Genomic DNA, 15,299 nt, shown 5'->3' with positions numbered 1-15,299 from the left:
TGGCGCAAGCACAACTGGCATTGAAAGGGAATGGGAGATGAGACTCTGATTGGTTTAACGCACATAAATCCCAAAACACATCCATTACTCAAGACCATTTTTCCCGTCGTTAAACTAGCAAAAGTGGATTCGGACACGCCCTAAGTGAACTTGCACCGTGCGCTTTAGACCATGTGCTTAGATCGTTGTCGCATGCCCCTCAGGTGCAACCCTCAGACTCTTCAGACACTGAAATCTTTCCTTTAGTTGCCCAAAGGTCATTTCAATGCGTGCATGCTCTTGTTCTGGCTAGAGCGTTACAATGCACGTGTTTGAGGTCCAGGGTTTTGGTCAGGGAATAGTGTCATAAAGTAATGCCTTTCTCCAATCAGGATCCTGTAGTAATCACCTGTATAATGGAAAAATGCAGTACTGTTAGGCCCAGATTAAGTGTATGTAATACAAGTCAAGTCAAGTCAAGTCAAGTCAAGTTTATTTGTATAGCGCTTTTCACAATACAGATTGTATCAAAGCAGCTTCACAGTATTAAATTAAAATAATACAACAAAGTTTGTTTCAAGAGGAATTTATTGATTGATAAAATTAAATTAAATATCCCCAAAATATCCCCAACTGAGCAAGCCAAAGGCAACAGTGGCAAGGAACCGAAAAACTCCATCAAGTGACCTAATGGTGTCCTAAAACTCCATCAGGTGACCTAATGGAGAAAAAAAAACCTTGGGAGAACCCAGGCTCAGTCGGGGGCCAGTTCTCCTCTGGCATTTATGAGCTAGAGGCCGGATTGTAGTTTGAACTATAGGATTATATGAATGCCTGGCTGAAGAAATGCGATTTTAATCTAGTTTTAAACTGGGAGAGCGAGTCTGCGCAACGAACAGTATCAGGAAGACTATTCCAGAGTTTTGGAGCCAAATGTGAAAATGCTCTCCCTCCTTTGGTGGTTCTGGATATCCTAGGTATGACCAAAAGCCTTGAATTTAGTGATCTTAAAGAGCGCGATGGATTATAGGGCGATAGAAGATCCGTTAAATAGACTGGAGCTAAGCCGTTTAGGGCTTTATAAGTCAGTAGCAATACCTTGTAATTAATACGGAACTTTATAGGTAACCAATGCAGTGATGATAAAATCGGTGTTATATGATCATATTTTCTTGATCTCGTAAGAACTCTAGCGGCGGCATTTTGGACTAACTGTAGTTTGTTTATTGAGGATGCAGGACAACCAGCTAATAAAGCATTACAGTAATCCAGTCTCGAGGTCACGAATGCATGAACTAACTTTTCTGCATCAGAAACTGATAGCATATTATGTAGCTTAGCAATGTTTCTAAGGTGGAAAAAGGCTGTTTTTGTAACATATGAAATATGATTTTCAAAAGACAGGTTGCAATCGAGTATAACACCCAGGTCTTTTACTGTAGAGGATAAAGTAACAGGACATCCTATGATGTTAAAGTTGTATTGTGCGAGGTTTTGTGGGCGGTTTTTTTTACCGATAAGTATTACCTCTGTCTTGTCTGGATTTAATAAAAGAAAATTACACGTCATCCAATCTTTTATATCTTTAACACACTCTGTCAATTTGGAAAATTTTGCGGTTTCATCCGGCCGTGATGAAATATATATTTGAGTGTCATCAGCATAACAATGGAAACTAATTCCATGTTTCCTTATAATATTTCCAAGTGGCATCATATATATTGAGAATAACAGAGGGCCTAACACAGATCCCTGCGGCACTCCATAGTTTACTGGAGTTATGATCGATTTTTCTCCATTTAAATAGACAAAATGGTAGCCGTCAGATAGGTATGATTTGAACCAGCTTAATGCTTGTCCTTGAACACCAGTATAATTTTGTAGTCGATCTAAGAGTAATGTATGATCTCTATAGTATCGAACGCAGCACTAAGATCAAGTAAAACTAGTATTGAGATACAGCTTTGGTCAGAAGCTAAAAGTAAATCATTTGTGATTTTAACGAGCGCAGTTTCAGTGCTATGATGCGGTCTGAATCCAGACTGAAACTTTTCATAGATCTCATTTTGTTGCAAGAAAGAGCCCAGTTGAGCGGACACCACTTTTTCTAATATTTTAGACATAAATGGAAGATTTGAAATGGGTCTATAATTTGCTAGATTATTATGATCTAATTGGGGTTTCTTAATGAGAGGTTTTATAACTGCCAGTTTAAATGTTCTTGGAACATGACCTAAAGATAAAGACGAGTTAATAATATTGAGGAGAGGATCTTCCACTACAGGTAACACTTCTTTCAGTAGTTTAGTTGGTATAGGATCTAATAAACATGTTGTTGTTTTAGATGAAGTGATAAGTTTATTTAACTCTTTTTGTTCTATAGTTGCAAAGCACTGTAATTGTTCTTTCGGGGTGATAATTGAAGCTGAATTATAAGGCGCGATTGAAGATTGAACGTTTACAATTGTGGTTGTGATGCTTTCTATTTTCTCAGTGAAGAAGTTCATGAAATCATTACTACTGAACTGTAACGGGATATTTTGTTCGGGTGACGTCTGTTTATTTGTTAGTCTAGCCACGGTGTTAAATAAAAACCTTGGATTGTTTTGGTTGTTTTCTATTAGTTTGCAGAGGTGCTCAGCCCTGGCCGCTTTTAGGGCCTTTTTATAACGTGACATACTGTCTTTCCACGCGATTCTAAAGACCTCTAAATTAGTTTGTTTCCATTTACGCTCTAAAATACGCGTTTCTCTCTTTAAAACATGCGTAGTATTGTTATACCATGGTGCTTTATTTTTCTCTCTGACCTTTTTTAATTTAATAGGTGCAACCACATCCAATGTTCTAGAGAGAATGGTGCTCATAGTGCTAGTTAGTTCTTCTAGTTCATCTGTTTGTTTGGGTTCAGGCAGCAGCTGAGACAGATTAGATAAGCAATTTGAGAAATTATCTATGGTGGATGGGAGGATTGTTCTGCCTGGTTGATAACGCGACGCCGCATGACATATTACAGCAGTACGTAATATGCAAGTTACCATGTAGTGATCAGTGACTTCATCACTTTGTGGAATGATATCTATATCGGTTGGATCGGTTCCATGTGATATAATTAAATCGAGTGTATGATTAAGACGATGTGTTGGTCCGGTGACGTTTTGCTTGACCCCAAATGAATTTAATAAATCTGTAAACGCAGCTCCTAACGCATCATTTGGATTATCTACGTGTATGTTAAAATCTCCAACAATTAGTGCTTTATCGACATTGACTAATAGGTCTGAGAGAAAATCTGCAAACTCTTTTAGGAAATCAGCGTAAGGCCCTGGCGGTCTATATACGGTAGCCAAGGCTAGAGATAATAGGGATGTTTTTCTAACATCTAAGAGCGTAACATTTAGTACAAGTACTTCAAATGAAATAAACTTATAACCCGTTTTCTGGGTAACATTTAGAATATCTTTATAAATGGTTGCAACACCTCCGCCACGACCAATCAGACGGGGCTCATGCTTATAACAGTATCCAGGAGGAGTAGACTCATTAATACCGAAATAATCATTTGGTTTAAGCCAGGTTTCAGTAAGGCAAAGTATATCGAAGCTATTATCTGTGACTATTTCATTTACAATAACTGCCTTAGGTGTGAGTGATCTAATGTTTAGAAGACCTAGCTTTAGAAATAGTTTTTGTTTACTAATAGCAACATTTTCTGTTTTAATAACAATTAGATTTTTCCTAGATCCTGCATTAGATTTATTATTTGATCTCACTAAACGAGGAATAGACACGGTTTCTATGCAATGTTCTACACTAGTATTTATATCAGTTGAATTGGTGCAGCAGAGACTATGATTTGGACTTTTGGTTACTAGTCAAAGGGTATTTAACATTTTGGAGATGTTATCTGACAGAAGATCCGCTCCGAATCTGCTTGGGTGTAAGCCATCAGCACGGACAAGCCTAGGACGCTCCCAAAACAGATTCCAATTATTTACAAAGAGCAGTTTCTGCTCATTGCACCATGACATTAACCATTCATTTAGCGCAAATAATCTGCTGAACTTTTCATGCCCTAGTCGGTACGTGGGAAGCGGTCCTGACACAATGATCGTTGTTTCAGGCGATGTGCTGCGTACCGTATCGATTAGATTCCTGAAGTCTTTCTTCAGAATCTCCGTCTGGCGCAGCCTGATGTCGTTCACTCCCGCGTGCAGGACCACAGTTCCGACGCGCTCGTCACCGTTCAGGATCTCGGGAACGCGAGCAGCGATTTCAGAAACACGAGCACCAGGAAAGCAGTGACTTTGCACCTTACTTTTACCTAACGTAGCGTGTACATGCCGAACGATGGAATCGCCGATGATCACAGCATCGCGTTCTGTTTCGCGTAGAGGGGAGAAGCGGTTTTGTGTCGATAACTCGAAAACCGGGAGGGTCGGAGAAAGTCTTGGTCTAAACCTGACTCGCGTCTTCCACTGCGGAACCACCCAGGCTTCATGGTGGTGTGTTGGAGCCGGAGTGAACGAGACCATGGCTGATTTCGACCGATGCTGAGGAACGCACGGAGTAGACGCGGTCGGAGTCAGCGGGTTAGTAACGTTAAACACTGATTTGTGTGCATCGGCGCGTGATGTTTCAAGAGCCAAACACCGGTCTCTCAGCTCGGCCTGTCTCAATAAAAGGTTGTGGATCTGTTTCTCAACAGCTTCCAGCTCAGACTGCAGTGCGTGAAGCTCAAATGTGTCCTCACCTGCACCAAGCGGTAGACTACTTTCATCTGATATATTCGCCATTTTAACAGATGGACAGTGAGTTAGCAACGAAGCTACCAGTGATGCTATCAATATTAATACTAATTTATATTATAAGTTTGTTTGTAAGTGAGTGTGGAGAAGACGCGTTCAGCCGTGATCCATGGACGTAACCTTTAAGAGTATGCAGCGTTGGATCACTAATAGGCTTGAGACGCGTCTGCTCAACAGTCCGCGTTGTAACTATGAGGTTTTTTAGGTTTTTTAGTGGTAGGGGTGTAGAGTAGACGCACGATAGGCGAAAAAAAAAATGTTTGTTTATAAGTGAGTGTGGAGAAGACGCGTTCAGCCGTGATCCACGGACGTAACCTTTAAGAGTATGCAGCGTTGGATCACTAATAGGCTTGAGACGCGTCTGCTCAACAGTCCGCGTTGTAACAATGAGGTTTGAGCAGTAACATTAGTGCTTCTCAGTGAGGAAAAGTAGAAAATGTTCGTTGTAAGCGAGTTTAAAGAGAAAAATCAAGAATTATAAATCAAATCGATAGAGCTCCAAAAACAACAACGCATTCAGACGCAACGCATGATAATAACAGGACAAGACATTACTCACCGTGTTTGTTGAGTGTTTCTTACTCACCTGAGCTTTTCTGAACTCAAAGGCGCGAGCGCGCGAGAGAAAATAAATAAATAAAAATAGCTGAGCGCACACGGGTGGCGCGTTTACAGGCTAGCGAATTACTAGCGTGTTGTGCTAGTAGTAACGTAAGCTAGCGATGTCAGGGTTGGGTAAGCTGTATTTAGTAGTAATATAAACAACTAGAAATTGTAGTAAATGATGGTTCAAAACAAGGAAATACGAGGCTAAGACGGAGCTTACAGCACCGAAGCAGACACACTCACAGCAGGCAGCGAGAAAAATCAAGAATTATAAATCAAATCGATAGAGCTCCAAAAACAACAACGTATTCAGACGCGACGCATGATAATAACAGGACAAGACATTACTCACCGTGTTTGTTGAGTGTTTCTTACTCACCTGAGCTTTTATGAACTCAAAGGCGCGAGCGCGCGAGAGAAAATAAATAAATAAAAATAGCTGAGCGCACACGGGTGGCGCGCGTTTACAGGCTAGCGAATTACTAGCGTGCTGTGCTAGTAGTAACGGAAGCTAGCGATGTTGGGTAAGCTGTATTTAGTAGTAGTATAAACAACTAGTAATTGTAGTAGATGATGGTTCAAAACAAGGAAAATACGAGGCTAAGACGGAGCTTACAGCACAGAGCAAACACACTCACAGCAGGCAGCGAGGCAGACTGTGCCTCGTGTATGTGTACGCAAATGTGTATGCGTTGTGCACACGCTACATTATGGCCAAGCATGCACCCTTAAAATAGCATCTGAACACCACTGAAAACGCGCCACTGACTTTAGACTAGGTTTTTCCTGGTCTTTGGCGGAATTGTTTTCTGGAACTGCAAAAAGCACCAGGGAACGTTTGCGCCCGAACACGCCTCCTCTTTTTGCTGAACCGCCCCCGGAGTGCAAGTTCATTCCCTAATTTACAGACGTGCGTCTGTGGAGGGGAAAGTCCGCTGTGCGTTGGGTGCAAAATAGGAATGATACATGCGTTGGTGTACAAAGTCAATTGCGCTGGGTGCAAGATAGGGCCCATAGAGTCACACACCATTTAAGAGATTTGGGGCCATATGTATAAAGCCACTCAGAGTAAAATTTTAGTCATAAGTCTGTAAAAATTCTAAGAATTACATCATTTTACTCTTATTCCTAAACTTAAGAATAAGTGTGATTCATAAAGGTTCCTAAGTGTCAAGACTAGGTCTCAGCTCCTAAATTATTTTAAAGTGCTGGAGAGGTCTCCTAACCTAGTTAGGAGTAACAAGATGGCAGCATAGAGGAGGCGGCCACACACTTTTCAACGGAAATATGATGTACTGGAGTTAAATGATGACGGAGTTGATCAAACGATAAAAGTTTGATCATCAAGGAATTCTTTTTGAAACTAACCTTTAAGACATTTTGTAGCAATGAAATTAAATTAAAGTAAGAATACATTTTTGTCGACTGGAAGAATGCAGCAGTGCACCGGTGATGACTTGAGCTCATCATCATTTCACAGTATGCAGGGTCTGAAACAGCACTATTGTGACACTGACAACACCAAACATACAGTAGTGGCCAAAAGTGATGTGCAGATGTTTTTTTTCTTTTTTCTTGTTTTAATGACTCTACAAGTTTGCTTGAACCATCAAATTATGAGGAAAATATTTTTACATTATATATTTTAAATATTTTAAAATATGAGGTAAGAACAAAACACTAAACTTAGTGAAGGTATTTATCTGACAAAATTATTTCAATTCAAGTCACCTATATTTCTACAGCGCTTTTTACAATACAGATTGTTTCACAGCAGATTTACATTGATTACAGGAAAATAACGCAACAAAGTTCGTTTTGGCTGTATAGCAGCTCTAGAAGAAAATAGTGTCATTGTCCAACTTAAGTAGGTTCAGTGTTGATTAATTTCCATTGTAAAAATCATTAGTTATATATTTAAATATATTTTCTATACAGCCGCTCTGGAGAAAACAGTGATGTCATCGTCCAGCTCAGTTCAGTTCTAAGACAATGGTGTCAATTTAGGCAGATCAATAATATTGTTGAAAATTAAGTGACAAAAAAGGCAAACTACAGCTAGAGGTTTTAGAAAAACTAAAAAGCTCACAAAAAAAAAACAAAAAAAAAACATTGACTGCAACATACTGTAGTTAGTTATTAATATTTAATTGTCCTCTCTTGTTTTTTCATGTGTTCATAATTTCATTGTATGACAGCCTAGCTAAAAAATATGTCTGTACAATTTGGCATGTTTAATTGTGTTATCACAAATAAACAATTCACTCCAAGCACAAGCACTACACAATACGTTTACAAAATCTTTAACACATTTTTTAATACTATTTGAATAAAGGGGGAATATGTACATTTTCCTTTGCCGGACATCACTTTTGGCCACTACTGTATGGCAGTTTATTGACTTTCCAACTGATCTTCAAATCTTGCAGCAAAATCAAGCCACTTTTATGAGGATTGCAAGTTTCCCTGGAGTTGTTGGATCCATTGATGGAACTCATGTTTGCATTATCGCTCCAACTGTAAATGAGGAGACATACCAATAGAAAAGGATTACACATGTTAGGGGGTAACAGTTTAGGACCCAAGGACCAGATGTTTGAAAGAAGACCCGGAGTCAGAATTATAATAAATTGAAGAAAAGTTTTACTGAAGATAGTTTGCAGTTTCATCAGCAGAAGTCAACTTCAAGACTCACACAGGAGTTTGTTGGCCGCCCCGCTTACAGTTACAAAGATCACAGCAGTTATACCCTGCACCAGAGGTGGAAGTAACGAATTACAACTACTCACGTTACTGTAATTAAGTAGTTTTTTTGGGTACTTGTACTTTTTTGAGTATATTTTTAAATCTGTAATTTTACTTGTACTCAAGTACATATTAAGATAAGTAATCTACTTCGCTACTTGTAAAATCACATTTCGTTACTGAGTACAATTTGAATTGATATTCAAATCTTTGAATGGCATTTCGGTAGCCAATATAAATATTCGATCGTAAACGGACCAATAAAACCCCTGATATTTGGACTGAATGAAAGCCGCCGCAGTCGCAGCAGGTTTTGAAGAGCTGATCATGAAGGAGGCGAGGAGCTCAGAGTGATTAATGGCTGGACTGAAAGTTTGGAACAACAAACTACATAGTAGTACTCAGAGGTGTGGACTCGAGTCATGTGACTTGGACTCGAGTCAGACTCGAGTCATGAATTTGATGACTTCAGACTCGACTCGACAAAATGTACAAAGACTTGCAACTCGACTTGGACTTTAACATCAATGACTCGTGACTTCACTTGGACTTGCGCCTTTTGACTCGAGAAGACTTGCTACTTCCCATGAAAACTGGGGAAAAAAATGTCCACACGGCCGCGCCGCTCTGTATGCATGCAGCGAGCGCGCACGCTGCCTGCAGGACATTCAAAAAAAAATGTGCACCAGCTGTATGCATGCAGCGAGCGCGCGCGCTGCCTGCAGGAGGACATCCAATCACTGTAGTCCCACGTTGTTTTGATTCGACAGCATCTAACGCCCGTTTCACACAAACTCCGTTTGCAGTGCGAATGCGCCAGCGGTGCGTATTTTTTTCCGTACCCATGTTAACAGGTTAGAGCTTTCACATTGCACACGGTTGCAGTCCGTCGATCCGTTCCAGGTGCGGTGCGTATACAGCAGTGCCGCGATCGTTTCCGCACCGAGTCTATTTCTGCTGTGCTGCACATGTGCTGCACGCGCTGAATTAAAGTGACAGCGCATGTTTCGTGGTCAAAATGAACACAGATTGACCTAAAAATTTAGTAATTTCACCATAAACGCGATTAATTAAATAAAATGTAGTAATCTCACCATAAATGTATTTAATTAAATACTATTTTCACTTTAAGACCAGGGTAAAGCAAGGAAAACTACAATTTACCTCAACAAGGCGACATAATGAACGACACTCGTCTCATTCGTGGAGGTGGAAAAACATGTTCCTTGTGACATGCGAGATTTATTGTATTAATTTAAATATAAAATAAAAGACATGAGAGTCGGCTGTTTTTTTATACAAGTAGCCTACATGGTTAAATATTTGACCACTTGCTTTAGGAACTTAATATAAGTAGAAGTAATGCATTGAATAATAGGCCTACGTTGTTTAAATTGTGTTTAAACGTGCATACGTCTATTAAAGAGTGTATATGTGTACAAAGAGAATCGCAATGCTGAGACGTTAAGACCGGGGTAGCCTAATGCTGGGGACACACGACTAGCTGACACATTCTCTGACTGTTTTCATCGACTGCAGCAGATTTTAAACACCGACTTTGAACACAGACTGAACGCGCTGAACACGCGTTTGGGCATGATCAGTCATATAAGTATCAAATTACATCAAGGGAAAATACATATTTCAACAAGGCAACACTCGTCTCATTCGTGGAGGTGGAAAAACAAGTTCTTTGTGACATGCGAGATTTATTGTATAAAGATTTAAATTATGCAAAAGAAAGAGTATGAGTCTGCTGTTTTTGTCAATTTTAAGTTTTAATTTAAAATGTAGGCTATGCGATTTTAATATAAGTACATGGTTAAATATTTTACCACTTGCTTGAGCAACTTAATATATAATTACATAAGAGTAATGCATTAAATAATACGTTGTTTAAATTGTATTTAAACGTGAATACGTCTATTAAAGAGTGTATACGTGTGTACAAAGAGAATCGCAATGCTGACCATTTTTTTTTTTTAATAAAAGATGCTAATAACTTCTGGATTTGAAATACAAATAGTGAGTATAGGCTACGTTCACACTGCAGGGCTTAATGCTCAATTCCGATTTTTTGAAAAAATTCGATTTTTTTGCAAGGCCGTTCACATTTCCAATTAAATGCGACCTTTTGTGATCTCCTGTGTGAACGTGAAATGACCCAGAAGTGACCCGCATGCGCAGAAGAGTACTCAACGGTCAACGACGTCACTTGTTGTTTGCGGAAGTAGCTAAACTTTAACTGTGATTCTCTCACACACACACACACACACACACACACACGAGCGCGCGCAGCGACCGTTACACAAGAGCCAGACAGCAGCCGCTGACCTATCTAATATCAGATTCAGCACAAATAAGTTAACATGACGTATATATATATAATGGCCGTGGGCTTTTTTTTTTTTTTTTTTTTTTTTAATTAACGGGCTCGTCGAGGTCGACCCGTTCGGCAGATTTACCTCAGCTCGACGAATATGCAGTCCGTTTTCAAACCGACGACTACTTCAACGCAGGATTATGACGTTTTTCGCGTATCAATGACGTGCGGGTCGGATAAATGCGACCTGGCCGTTCAGACTGAAGTCGCATTTGAAAAGATCGGATATGTATCGGATTTGGGACCACATAGGCCCCGTTTACACTGCCAGTGAAATGTGACCCAATTCCGATTTTTTGCTCACATGTGACACAGATCGGATGTGTTCTATGACAGTGTAAACAAGAAAAAAACGCATGCATTCGGATATTTCCAGATCGGTTTCAGGCCTCATTCATATGTGGAAATAAATCGGATATGTGCCAATGCGACTGTCATGTAAACAGGAAGATCGGATTTTCTGAGGCATTAGGCAACGTCTCCGCGGTTTAATGACGAGAGAAACCCCGACGCAGATCTGCAAAGGGACGGATGGCCCGACGAAACGTTGTCATCGTAGGAGAGGAATGTGGAGAGGGTCACGGGAAGTGTTTTCATATGACTGTAAATTTAACGAAATTTTTTGTTAATTTACATTTATTCATTTCAAGCAATTAGTAATTTATTTGTAATAAACGCTTTAAGTGGGCTATTTAAATTTAAAAAGTGCTAGGACTATTTACATATTCAATTATATTTTTAAAACATACGCGCAGATTGTGATGTAATATTGTGTGTGCATAGAAAGAATTTGTCCGCAGCCGCTCAAAAAAGAAAAAATAAAATTGTTCACAGCTGCTCTACTCCTGAGCGCAACTCCTGTCAGTGTTGTGTAAGTACAGGCTCTAGGCAGTTTTTTTTTTTTGCGTTAATTTCTATTTCTTGTCGCTGTGCAGGCTCTTTATTGTATAACAGTGAACAGCCCCCTTAATGTATGTGCCGTAGATCGGTCCGTTGCATTACGAATGAAAGCAGTATCAATAATGTCAAATATGTGATGTGCAGTCAAGTTCGGCTGTGTGTATGTTGTTTTAACGAGTGTTCTCACCGACACGCTTGTGATTCGTGGAGTTTTAACGAGTTTTATAGACATTGTTTCTTATTCAAAAGTGGTGTTTGGCAACTTTGCATATCGCAGAGCATGAAACATATTTTGTGTTCGTCTATTTGTGCAAGAGAATTTAACCCTTTAAGCATGCGCGATATGTTTCAGATAGTAGCCTATATGGCAAGTGTAAACACATGAATCGGATATGGGTCACAATTTAAAGAATGTGTAAACAGACAGTCAAAAAAATCGGATATAGGCAACAAATCAGAATTGGGCATCAAGACCTGCAGTGTAAACGAGGCCATATAGGCACATACCCAAGTGGCCTGGGTCGCATTTGAAAAGATCGGATCTGTGTCGTTCAGACTGTCATGAAAAGATCAGATACAGGTCGCATAGGGGCAAAAAAATCGGAATTGGGTCGTTTCAGCCTGCAGTGTGAACGTAGCCTTAGTGTGGTACAGCCGCGGATCACGCACTGCAAACGCAGCATATGTGAAAGCACTATTGCGCGTGCTGGTCTTGCACCGCATACACACTGCAACACGCATTCCAATTATATTATCAGGTTGGTCCAGTTTTTCAGAAGTGATAATTTTGAGGAGTGAGGATTTTATTGATGACATGTTTAAAAAGGTTTAGGCTAAAACGACCCATGTCTATTTGAAAGTTAAACTGTTTTGCAATATGAGGTTAATACAATACAGGACTGAAGCTGCATGCTGTGCATTGTTCTAGTGCAATATGCTGTTGAAATACAAGCATTTTTTGTGAAAATTAAATTTTCTGTTTTTTACTGTATTTGATTAATGTCATTGTATAAAAAGAGGTTTAAATAAATACAAATCTTACAGACGTACATGATTTGTATACATTTTATTTCTGTGGTAAGAGGACTTGAAATGACTCGAAACTAAAATGGTAGGACTTTGGACTCGACTTGAGACTTGTTGGCTTTGACTTTTGACTTGACTCGGGACTTGCCTCATCTTTGACTCGACTTGACTCGGGACTCGAGGGCAAAGACTTGAGACTTACTTGTGACTTGCATAACAATGACTTTGTCCCACCTCTGGTAGTACTGTCAAAATATCTATATTTTACCAGCTGCGCGTTCTCATTCTCTCATCTCAACGACAGCGAGTTTGACACACCCGCCTCCTCTCAGCGCGGGATTGCAGGTAACGTTAGGCCTATTACGCATAATTTTATTAATACCTGCAAGTTTCTATGGCATATTTTAATGGCAAATGTCACGAACAATATTATAACGCGAGGGCACATTCATGTAATCGCAGAAAACTGGACGCGAGCTCTCAAATATACGAACGAACTGGACTCGGATATTGAGTGTGCGCTCTCGGACTGTGTGTCATATCATGTGCAATCGCGAATCTCTCCAAGTGAAGTGGTTCTCACTGCAGACTCAAATGACGTCCAGCTCCAATCTCTCCATGCTCTTGAATTAAACGCTGTCAAAAGTTATGAAAAATCTAGTCTTTTTGCAAATTAAATTCAGTTTGAATTGAAATCAAGCTTCCTTGTGCTGTGTGTGAGCTATTGCAACAGTTCACGTTACCCTATTGTAAAGACAAATACACTGAGTGAGTAAATATTAGATTATTGTAATGGTTATTGATCAATGTTTAAATATGTAAACAAAAGCCTAAATTAAAATCTCACCTTATAAAGTGGACGTGTCTCTTTAGAAGACTTGAATTAAACTTTTCCATTCAAATAGATTACTGTTACAATGAGTGTTGTGCTTTTCAATGCTTGAAAATAATGATTGCCTTGACAAAATGGATGGACAAAAATTTAGATATTAAAATATTTAGTATGTAGTAGTTTTCCCGATGGTATTAAAAATTATAGGCTAGGCCTACTGAATATTGACATATTTCAAGGTGTCATATTGAAGTTAGAAATTCCAGTATCCACTAATTAATGTCCTTTGACAATAAGGTAAAAACGTGTTAAAAGTAGCTATTTTCTACATAAATCTATGATTTTGTTGAATATTTTTATTGGTAATGCATTAACTATCGCCAGCTAAAAAGTAATTAGTAACTAGTACTCCGAGTAGTTTTTGAGAAGAGTAATTTGTACTTTTACTTAATTACTTTTTTGACACCAGTACTTTTACTTGTAATTGAGTATTATTTCAGCAATGTAACGGTACTTGTACTTGAGTACAAATTTTCAGTACTCTTTCCACCTCTGCCCTGCACCAAGGTCTAAGCTACGTCATTTCTTACAGGTTGAATGATTCTCATTGGCTAAGAAATAGATAAACAGTAATTTTCCAAAAATATACAAATAGACGAAGTTAGGCACATCGTAACCTTCCAGGTCGTAGATTTGGGTTTCTGGGCGCTAACATGTCCAGAGCAACAACTCAATCAATCTCCAATAATGCCAGTGGTTCCTTAACCTGTAACCGAGAAGACTAACACACACACCGACATACAGCTTTTCCAAGGTTGGATTTGGCCAGGCTCTAACTATAAACAGGAGAGTCCTCTCAAAACATCAAGATAGTGCGTTCTTTCTCTCAAGGAGAGCAACACTTTAGTCTAACTGGAAAGTAAGGCTTTAACAAAGAAATGGTCCCTTAAACCATTAATGGTCCCTTAAACCATTAAACCATTAAGGGCCTTCAATGACCCCTATAAAACACGTTTTAACACGTTGAAGACCTTTCTCAAACAAGTCCCTATTTCATTTCTGGAAGCCGGGCTGAATAAGCAAGCACTGTTACTGCATTCAGATATCAAATACAGACATTAAAGAATACATGAAAATAACATTTCAGTGATCACACTGGTAACTTCTATAACAAAGTAAAATCTCCAGAGAAGTCATTCAACTCATTTGATATTTAGAAGGAAAAATATTGATTAATACCTTGATTATAATTACTCATTACATATACATTGAAGCAGCAGTGAATTCCAATCCACCCCCTTCACACAGCATCAATACTAATTTGTGATAATTTTGCACAATACAAAGCAAATTTTTTTTAAATAAATTTAAATATTAAAGTTTCAGTGTCTTAATTAAATTATTTTATTATAATTACATTAAATGATTGGTGTCATGCTGCTGTGACCTCACACTTGCAGGCTCACTATTGGCTGATTCAGTAGTTGAGGGCGGCCATTTTGGGTTGACATCATTTTAGTCCTCAGTTTGCAGCACTTAAGTGCCACTTCAGTCAGCACTTAAGAATCAGTCTTAGACTTTGTAGACTTTGTTTCTTAGAAAGTTGCTTTTAGTTTCTTTATAAAAGTCTCCTACTCTTAGGGTGTTTTTACACCTGAAAGTCTGCACCAAGGTCCGAACCAAAGTTCATGTTTTGATACATTGTATACATTCGGTTTGGTTTGGTTTCACATTGCAATTATGCGAGCGCACTAAAGAACTTTACATTACATACTTGCGTCCTGTCGTCATCATCTATATGGGCTGCATCTTGACATTGATTGGTTTGTAAACGGACGTGCGTCTGACGTCAGCGTGTTGTCAATTCGCCGGGTGAATGAATGAACAGACACATATCGTTGCCACTATACTTTTATTATTATGGCATTACTCCCTGCAGCACCAACTATACTCAAGGCTAGTTCAAATTCGCCAAATGAACGTCCTCGTTGTGCGAAATTTTTATCGTCGCCGGCAGGACGCA

The 15,299-nt window shown here is 39.1% G+C and overlaps 1 long non-coding RNA gene across 1 annotated transcript; it reads right to left on the bottom strand.

Moving 5' to 3' along the window:
* Positions 1–6,968: 6,968 nt before the first annotated feature.
* Positions 6,969–15,299, bottom strand: LOC309493124. The gene is made up of 2 exons (XR_014203805.1): positions 14,572–15,299; positions 6,969–7,223 (listed from the first exon to the last, which is right to left on the bottom strand). It is a non-coding gene; the product is annotated as an uncharacterized lncRNA (long non-coding RNA).

The sequence above is a fragment of the Leuciscus leuciscus genome, assembly GCF_965113295.1.
Source record: "Leuciscus leuciscus genome assembly, chromosome: 2".
NCBI lineage: Eukaryota > Metazoa > Chordata > Actinopteri > Cypriniformes > Leuciscidae > Leuciscus > Leuciscus leuciscus.
The sequence above is the reverse complement of the archived record's forward strand: the minus strand, read 5'-3'. Positions and strand labels throughout refer to the sequence as shown.